The sequence below is a fragment of the Arachis duranensis genome, chromosome 2 (assembly GCF_000817695.3).
Source record: "Arachis duranensis cultivar V14167 chromosome 2, aradu.V14167.gnm2.J7QH, whole genome shotgun sequence".
NCBI lineage: Eukaryota > Viridiplantae > Streptophyta > Magnoliopsida > Fabales > Fabaceae > Arachis > Arachis duranensis.
Genome location: NC_029773.3, coordinates 46,166,807 through 46,177,669, shown reverse-complemented (window position 1 = coordinate 46,177,669; position 10,863 = coordinate 46,166,807).

Here is a 10,863-nt window from a genome sequence, read left to right as displayed (position 1 = left end):
GGAAACAAAACAAAATTTAGCTAGGTGATGAATGACAAGCATCATGCAGATCAGCATTCTTATCAAACAATCTCACTTGCAACTAGATAAACACTTTAACAGGACATATAATGGTTCCCAGATTCAAAACACTTCACAGCAGCAAGGGTTAAGTTTAGATACAACCTTTGAAGTTGCAGCCCTTTGATTCTTCCTTCTGTTGTGTCCTCTTTGAGTTAAGATGCATAATATCTTCAATGGCTGGCTATTGTCCTGCATAGTTCTCAAAGGTTGCTTGCTTCTCAAGCCTTTGTGCAATTGGTTAGTCTAAAAATGATTATGGCTTTTTGAACTTACTTTGGTGTATGAACACCAAACTTAGTCCCTTGCCACTAGTTTTCATGCATCAACTTAACCATATGTGAAACCTTGTGTCCTTGCTAAAGGTTATGGAATTAAAACTAGAAGGCAGTTAAATAGTTGGATAATTTGTTTGATTGCTTGGAGCTAGCATTATGCAAGAGGTGAGAATGTGCTTTTAAATGAGATTTTTGGTGGAACACCAAACTTAGAATCTTTTATTCTCCCTTAAATTGTTTTGGTGTGCAACACCAAACTTAGCTCCTTGCAATGCATACCAATTATTCAACATTTTTATTGAAAAAGCTATGAAAAGAAAACTATCTCAGGTTGGGTTGCCTCCCAACAAGCGCTTCTTTATTGTCACTAGCTTGACATCCTCCATTCTGCTGATCATGAAGATTGAAAATCACAGTGCCTTAGCTTGTCTTTCTTCACGGTGAACTTCCTTCCGGTTTCCTCTTTGATGACCTTTATGAATTCCTGTGGAAGGATCTTAGTCACATGTAGTGATCAGACAGCTGTGGGGACACCTTCATGGTTTGACTGTTTATCATTACTCTATCCCCTAGTGAAAATCTTCCAGTGGAGATTTTATGCTTTTCTTTAATTCTATCATCTGTCTCTCCTTGTTAGAATTTCTTGTTGTGTTTTTCTTGGCTGGTATTTTCTTTGTCCAAGGTTTTCTTACTTTCCTCTATGATCCTTTTCCATCCTTCCTTCTTTGCAGCATCTTCGTTGTTAGTTGGTTTGTCTTCAATGGCTCTGGGGAGAGTATTTGCCCTCTTCTCACCCATTTCTGCAAAGTGCTTCGCCAGTTGAGCTATCTGCCCCTCAATTCTTCTGATTGAAATCTCTTGGTTCTTTGTTATCTCCTCTTGGTGTTTCATCATTTTCTCTATTAAGATCTCCAAGTTAGTGATCCTCTGAGAGTCTTGTGAGATTGGTCGGTTGTGGGATGTTAAAGGTTGGAAGGGTGGGTGTTGTGGTGGCATGTAGTGGTTGTTGTTACTATAATGGTGTTTTTGTTGGTTTGTGAGGTTGGGGTTGTTATAATTGAAGTCCCTTGGTTCGTGATTTTGGTACTCGATCCTTCTCCAGTTGGAATGAGTCTGGAAGTGTCTGTTTTGTGAGTATTGGCTTTGATTGGTATTAGTGGGTGAGTGATGTTGGTTGTTTGTGGTCATGGATTTGCCCTGGTTGAAACTTCCTTGTTCTTGATGTTGAGACTCCCCCAATTCTCAGATAAGAATGGGGCCTCCATGGTGGAAATTGGGCATTCACTGCAGCAGACTGCAGGCAATCAACTTTTCTATCTCTCAGCTCCATGTGTTGCTTCGTTTGATGGTGCATTTGTTTGTTCAGGTTCATGAATGCATTCACTCCTTCAAGATTCATCACTTCTTTTTCTGAAATTGCATTCTGTGGTTTCTCAAATGAGTGTTGGTTGTTGACTCCTTTGTCATTGAAATTTGTAATTCCTTGGGCAGTTGTTGTTGCTTTGAGTAGGCCATCTGAGAAGTAGTCCACTGCTTTTCTTGTTTCTGGGGTTAATCCTTCATAGAAAGCTCGAAAACCCACTTTATCAGTTGCTTTCTTGTATCTTTCCCATGCCTTGAAGAGTGGTTCTTCTTCTCCTTGTGTGAATGGATATTCCCCCTCTTTCAGCTTGATGATCTGTCGGGATGAGGAGAATTTGGCCAGAAATTTGGTGACCAAATCGTCCCAACTAGTGATACTTCCTTGGGGAAAAGTTTCAAACCATTGTGCAGCTTCACCCCTTAATGAGAAAGGGAATAACAAGATCTTATAAGTGTCATGATCTAGACCATCATTTTTGACAGCACCACAAGTCCTCAGAAAAGTGGATATGTTCTGTTGAGGATCCTCCAATGGATTTCCGTCATAGGAACAATTGTTCTTGATTAGTGTAATGAGTGGTGGCTTCATGTCATGCTATTCTTCATCTGTAGAGACTTCTTTTCCGATGATAGTCTTTCCTCTGACTTCTCTACTTTCCTGTGGCACGCAAACAATCAGGAGGAACAAACAGCAGCACTCTTGAGAATTGAGTGCAGTTAGTTGAGACAAACTCTCAAACAGTTAGTGAGTTGATATAGGCAAATTTTCAAACAGTTAGTGTGTTAGTAAAAAATTAAAGAAACAGAAAAGAGAAAAAAATGCTTGATCTAGATCTCCACTTCACTTAATCATTATCAATCTATTTCAATCCCCGGCAACGGCGTCAAAAACTTGATGTGTGGAAAATGATCCAACACAAAACTCACTGGCAAGTGTACCGGGTCGCATCAAGTAATAAAACTCACGGGAGTGAGGTCGATCCCACAGGGATTGAAGGATTGAGCAATTTTAGTTCGGTGGTTGATTTAATCAAGCGAATCAAGTATTGGTTGAGTGATTTTGTATCCAACAGTAAGTAAATAGCAGAAAATGTAAAGGGAGAGGGGTGAATTATAGAAATTAAAGAGAACTGAAAGTAAAAGAGCTGAATCTTAAAGAACAAGAAATTAAAGACTGAAACTTAAAGTGCAAGAAATGTAAATTGCAGTAACTTAAAGTGCAAGAAATATAAATTGCTTGAATGGAAAAGGGATTTGAGGACTGGGAATTCAGAAATTAAGCAAGGGAAATTTAATTGCAGCAATTAATAAAGCAGAAGATGAATTGAAAGTAACTAAGATTCAAACAGAAAGTGAAAATGTAATGGTTCAGCAGAAGAACCGAAAAGAGAATTAGAACTCAGGGCTCCAGAGACTAGATAGCAGAGTCTAGATCTCAATTGCCCTTCCCAGATCCAAGTTCACAAGGCAATTAACGAGAAATTAAAGAGGAAGCAGTAAAGGAATTGGGATTCAATTCAATTATGCAGCAGAGAAATTAAAGATTGCAGTAGTGAAGGAAATGGAATTGAACTCAATTATGCAGAAAGGTAATCAAAGAGATCTTGAATGGAGGTTGAGACAGAAATTCCTCAATCCTTCACACCCAAGACTCAAACAAGAAAAGTAAAAAGTGCTCAAGCAAGAACGAGGAAGAAGAGAGATCAATTCTCCTTCCCAATTCTCTAAAATCTCAGTTCCAAGCTCTCAAAATCAAGTCTGAAGATGTGAAAAATTCAAAAATCAAAAAGAAGGTCCCCAATTACATCAAACTATCTCCTATTCATAAACTTTCTATTCTTGGATTTTTGAATTTGGATGGGCTTTTGATTTGGTGAAGAAATGAATTAATTTGGATTTTTAATCCAATTTTCAGCCCAAGAGAAAGTGGATTCCAGGAGGCTGCCCTGCCCTTGTGGAGGGCAGAGCAGGAATTGGTGCATGCGGCTTCATTGCGTGCGTGCTTGGTGCGAGTGATGCGTCAGGATGCTGCCCTGCCCTTGTGGAGGGCAGGGCAGAGTTGCCATGGTGTGCCAAGTGCTACCCGTGCGAGACTCCCTTGGTGTGCGTCAATTGTGCATGCTGGCCGCGCCAATTTTTGTGCCATGCACCAAGAGTTACTGCCCTGCCCTTGCGGATGGCAGGGCAATGTGCCAATGGTGAAGTCCCTCTTTCGAAACTCAGTGGAGGCATATGCTGCTCCTTTTTCCTTGGTTTTCTTGGCACCAAAGTAACGCCTAGTTCCTTGCTTCCTCATGGTGCCGTGTTCGATTCTTGGAGTTTGAAAGCAAGCCAATTTTTGCTTGTTTTCCTTTTGTTTGAGCGCTACTCCTTACCTCCTTGTCCTTGGGTTCGAAACCCATAGGAGATACGAGGAAGCAATTTCCTTTGAATTATTCTTGGGTGAAGCCCGATATTGCCCTTGAGGAGGGCAGGGCAGAGTTTTTGCTTCCTTTGGTCCTTGGCATCAAATTGTGCTCCGCCCTTGTTGTGGGCAGGACAGTGATGCTTATCAAGGCTTGGTTCAAATGCTGCTCTCCTGGAGGGCAGTGTGCTCTTGTGGAGGGCAGTGTTTGCCTCCTCCTTCTATGTTGCACCACGTTTCTCATTTCTTGGCCACACTTCTTAAGCCACGTTTTTTCTTCTTTTCTTCCTTTCTTCACCTACAAGAAACCAAAACAACCAATCAAAGTATCTCTAAACTCATAAGGTTTATAATTCATTAAAAATCAATTAATTCTTGCTCAAACCTCATGATTTAGCATCAATTTAATGGTGGTTGTTTGATTTAAAGAAGTTATGCATTTTCATTCCAAATTACTTACTTAAGATGCAAGAAAGTGTATAAAGACTAGTAAAACAAGTGAAATTAGCTTGAAAAATGGGTATATGATGACCTGTCATCAAGAGTGTGCCAGGCACTATGGGATCAAACTATGATTGATAATCTTTTCTGCTGCAAGAGTGGGCCAGGCACTATATCCTTGGGTTACGCATGCAAGTGTGCCCGGCACTATATCCGTGGGTGAATAGAGTGTGTCCGGCACTATACCCGTGGGTGCGGCAAAAAAGCTACATCCGAAAGGATGTGTCGGGTTGCAATTTATGGACCGAAAAGTGATATCACGAGCCAATAGGGTAGACATTAATCATATGCATTTTTTACATGCTTGTTTGCCTTGATTTCTTGAGTTTGCCTAATTGTATGACATGCCTACTTGATTCGTGAATTACTTGCTGTATATGAAAACTATATGTGTTTTATCTATTTGCATTAATTGTGTTTGTCTGGTGCTAAGGAGGTTAGGTAGGCGGTGGCAATGGGATCGCACGGAGATTAGGTTGGTGAAGGCTGTGGGATATAGCGGTGTGATTAGTGTTAGTTAGAACTCCCCTAGGTCAGATAACCCAGTTTATGGTTTAACTTCTTTATTTATTTATATTGTTAAGCTTGAATACCCAAATGCGATGTGAAGTTCTAGGATTGCCTTCGGCGTCCCAGGGCCTTACATCTTACATCATTGGGCACTGTTACCATACTGAGAACCTCTGATTCTCATCCCATACTTTGTTGTTATTTTTCAGATATAGGTCGTAATCTACTCCGGTGAGATTGCAGATATGGTGACAGAGCGGAGTATGGTTCCTCCTTGGTTTAATTTACATTACTTTATTATAGTTACTCTCACATGTTTTTGTATATTTATCTTTATGGCCTAAGAGGCTTACTTGAGTGATAGGATGTATAAGCTGTTTTAATTCTAAAACTCTGTATAACTCTAATTGTAACTAGTCGTCTTATACTCCGCAAGTTGCGGCTAGTTCCCTATGTTTATATTACTGTATATATACATTTGTTCTTTTCTTTTGCACCTATATATTGTATCTTGTGTGTTGATTTCGTGTGAACGTTTTGCACTTCTGAAATTCTGCTTTTGAGCTTACTCCTTCATTAGGCTTCTAGATTATATTATTTCTTTCTATATATAAATATGTATAAGCCTTAGAATTGTCATAACCTCTGATTAACCTTTCCCTTACGGCTAGAGGTAAAGCTTAGGGTAATTGGGGTGTTACACCTGTGGGATCGACCTCACTCAATAGTGAGTTATTTCTTGGAGATTCGGTACACTTGCTGAAGGAATTTGTGTTGTGCAAATTTCCAGTCATCACATATACAACAATTAGCAATTAAATAAAGATATACATGCAGGTAACCAAAACAATGCACACACAAACAATTTCACATAAATGCATATGATGCAATCCTGTCCTACTGGCCATGAGCTCACATGTTGGTTACACTGCCAGAACCTAATACATCCAGTAGCTAACCCGGACATTGTCTCTTTGTCATGCAACCCTAGGAGGCATTACCCCGGACTTATCACATGCCGGTCTAAGAGAGATTAGTGCCCTATCACCTTCTTCACGAAGGTATCTATTTGGGGGAATGCTCAGCCACCCTTACAACTAGAGAGAGCCATAAAATAAGCAGGATCAATCACCATCCTTGTTTTGGCATAACTCAGCTCAGCGTAAGCGAGATTCACCATTGTCCTTGCCACGCCTTTGCCAAGAGTAAACAGCAATCAAATCCAAGCAGGTTATACCACTGACCTTGCCAGAAATTCATCTCAGTTCATCATCAGTCTTATCATTCAAGTCTTAAGTCAATTTAGTATTCAATAAGTTCATTACTTACAAGTTGTCATCAACCCTTCAATATCTTGAACACTCCAATCCTTAATCTTATTCAAATTCATCAATTTCATCCCTTAATTATGCTCACACTCATTCTCAAGTCTAAAAACTAGTTATCGAACATTAATTGGGGGTTACGAAAGTTTACAAGCTTGCTAGGAAAGCTAAATAGTTAAAAACATAATTTAATTGAGAAAATAGGACTTGTGCATATGCATCACCCTTGTGCGTACGCATAGATCAGAAGGACTTCCCAGCTTGTGCATATGCATGACCCCTTGTGCGTACGTACAACTTGAAAATTTTCTGGACGTGCATACGTACACCCCTCGCACGTACGGATGAGTCTTTTCACTCATTCTAACCTATGCATGGGCACCATTGTGTGCGTAGACATAAGGCTTTACAGGCTCTCTGACCTGTGCATGAGCACACAAGCTAAAATTTTAGTTTTCTGCAACATTTCAGAGTTTAGCTAAAAAATCTCAGTTTTCAAATAGTCATAACTTTTCCTACAAAATTTTGTTTTCCCTCGTTCTTAAATGGTTTTAAAGTTCTTTTCATTATTTAAGACAACTTTCATTCAATTCCGAACTCCAAGCACCATGTTATGTCCCGTTGAAGTTGGTTAAAAACTGATTTTTACCAAATTTACACAAATGTTCATTTTCACCAAATTTCCATCCAACTCAATTCCAAACCATACCAAAACCTTTACTAAGCATTCTTAACAATCATTCACCATTTCCTAACCATTCAACACCTAATTAACAAATTTCAATTCACCAATCATTCTACAGTTTTCCATCAATAATCAAACCAACAATCCAATCATATAAAAAAATTCTTATTATCCTAATAGCAATTCACTCATGGCGAATTCACCACTTACCATGACTTACCATTTAGAGGATATCTCACTCTATCTTGGCTTTCGGCCCAATTTCCATATCTATTACCATTATAGGCAATCATACCACACTAAATCAATTATGCATATCCAATTTCATTCATTCATATTATTCTATATTACTCGTCAACCATTTGATTCACAAATTACAACAATTAACAATCAATATCCAACCAATTAAACACAAGCACAATCATTCCATTCAATCCTATCCTAGAAACAACTAACTTCGGCATTCACATAATTTTACATAATGCCTACTTGAAACCAAAATCCGTACCTCTTAGACGGCAATCCTAAATGCTCAAATCATTTTCGTGGGAACTTAAGCCTCAACTGAAATCCTCACCACTTTGAACTTTGCGATCTCTACCACTCTGAAACCACACCAAGCAAGACCCGATTCACCCCAAATTCAGTCCAAATAAGCTCTATTCCATCTAATCATATAATTTTCACATAATTTAACCTAGGTTTTTCACATAAAATGGGAAAAATGGGAGAAATGAGATTTCTTATCTTGTCTCACACAATCTTGGATTGAAACTTCATTAAAACTCAAGGTTGAATCTCTCTTAAACATCAAAAATTGAAACTTCTCAACAACTCAACCCCAAAAATGTAAAATTAAATAGAATAGAGAACTGGGAAAGATTTTTGTATTTACATACCACAATATCTAGATATAATTGAAGAGGGTTTCAAGATGAATGCGTGGCTACAAACGGTTCGTCAATCGGAATTACGGATTAAAAATTATGAGCAATTGAAGATAAAAGTGAATAGTGAAAAAGGATTTTGTTCTCCCTCTCTTTTCTCCATGGAACTCTCTAATGAATGGGAAAAATGTGAATTCTTGCTAAATTATGATGGAATAAGTGTGTGGGCTTGGGCTTTGGGCCCAACATGGGCCTGCTTAATGATTTTTTACTCGTTTAGCCTAACTTTAAACTAAAACCTTTATTTTAAAATTAGCCTTTTAATTCATATCTTAATTATTTTTATTTTTTCAAAATATAAATTTTAATTTCTTAACCTTCTTTACTTATAATTAACTTATTAATTATAATTTAACCGGATTTTATACGTGAAATTGCCACTAAAACTAAATTTCAACGCAAGCTGTCCTTAATAAGAAATAATGGCCTAATAAAGGTGAGCATTTATTTTTACAAGTCAAATTTGACTTAAGAAGAATAATTATCTTTATAAAGAAAATTTTGACCTATTAGTTACTAATTTATTATTTATTTATTTTTTTTTATTAGTAAGCCTGCTTCACAAATCCTTAATGAGTTATAATCAGAAATTTTGTAGAATAAATTACCAAAAAAATTGATTCATTAAAAATTCGGTTCTTACAGTTATGCTATGATGACTACAACACTTTAGACAGTGCTGCTAAATTTTAAAATAATTTTTTTCATTTAACAATGATTTTTAATTCAAAAATAAAACAAAAATATTATTAAAATATAAAAAAATAATTTTAATTTTAACAACATTTTTATAGTTACCAAAATATCTTTATACTGAAATTCACCTATTAATATATATTTTATCTCACAAATTTTAATTCGATAATTCTTGCATTAATTGTAGTCATAATCAATTATTCTATATAAGATTTTAAACGAAATAAATTTAGAAGTATTTAGTATTACTATTTTAAATATTCATTTATTCTCGAGATTCAAATTGAAAAATCTATTTAAGAGATTAAGATATTTAGCACCTCAATTTAAGTCAATGAATTTAATATATTAAAGCAACCACGTAATTATAGTTAAAAAATTATTTTAAATTTAATTTTGGTATATGTTTGGTATTATAACATGAATTAAAATGTTTAATAATCCAACTATCATTATTTTAAACGATTTAATTATATATTAAAAATTTGAAGGTATCATTTAATGTTTTAAGAGTAAACTATTTTTAATTGATTCTTCTCATATTCATCGATTACAATAATATCAGTTTAATTGATATTAAGTGGGAATATTATCTATTTTATACTTATTAACTAGTGTATGATTCCGTGTTCTGTATAGGATAATACATAAATTTATATAAAAAATTTTATTAAAATTTAAAGAAAAAATATATATAATAATTATTATTATAAATATTTTACAACTTAAAAATAATTAATATTTATTTTAATTAATTTAGATTGATTGAATGATCATCTTATTTGTCCGCTTAAGCAAGTATTTGGAGTTCGAATTTCGTCTTATGTGTATAAGCAATCCATTAATTAGTGACAGACCCTTAATAAATAGAACATCAATATGTGGTGGATTAGTCCTTGACTTGCCGAGTTAGGAATCTGTAGAAAAAAATGTATTTGCCTTTAAAATAGATTAATTTTTCATTAATAACAATACTTATGAACTTTTGTCTTTATTAAAATTTACTTGGGACAATTTTATTCGTTGGTATCATATTCATTCTTGAAGTTAAAACAATATGATCAATATTGTTACTCGCTAAAACTTTACATTTTATGAAATAATTTTTAAATTTTCAAATTCATAAACTTATATCATTACAAAAGTTATTAGATGATTAATATTTCTTGGTAACATGGTGTATCAAAACACCATCGTTGAGTATTAGTTCGTTTGAAGAGAAATCAATAATAACTTGTTATTCAAATATATAATTTATTCTATTGAAAAATAAATTAAATATTTTCTAAACTTGTAAATACATTTTCTTTTAATTTTTTGCACCATTATTTACAATTAAAAAATAGCAAATGATCATACCATCTTACAATATATACGATGTATAAAGTAATTTTTTATCTTGAAATTAATTCTGGTTAGTGAGATAAAATTTAAAATATTTTATTATTTTTAAATCAAATTTAAATTTAAATTTAGAATTGATTAACAACTTATCTTTTTTAATTTCAATAAAAAAATAAATTGGTTAGATGCAAAATATTCAGCATTTAATAATTTCAATCATTTAAATTTTAATTACAAAAAATTGGGTTAAAAATTAATTATAAACTTATTAATCGATAATATATATTATATTAGTACATAAATAATAATATCCAATGTATTAATTATTTATTTTTTTAATGTATAATTTATTGAGGATTGATTTATTATCCAAAATTTCTTCATAAATTTTGTAGTATATGAAAATAGTGATCTTATTTTTTATTATTATTTAAAAAAAATTTCATAATTTTTTAATTATTTAATTAACTTTTATTATTATTTTTATACTAAAAAGATCAATTTATACTATTTACATATTTTTTTACTACTAATAAATAAATAAGTATTTGCACTTGCCCTATTATACTTATTATCTTAGATGATGACTTAAGTTACTTATTTTGTATGTTAAATAATATTTTGTATGTTAAATTTATTAAAAATTAAGGTGAAAAAATTGTTCAATAAATTATATAAATAGTCATTACAGAAAAGAAAAAAAATTATATATCATATATAATAATCCTTAATATATATAGTTTCATGTATA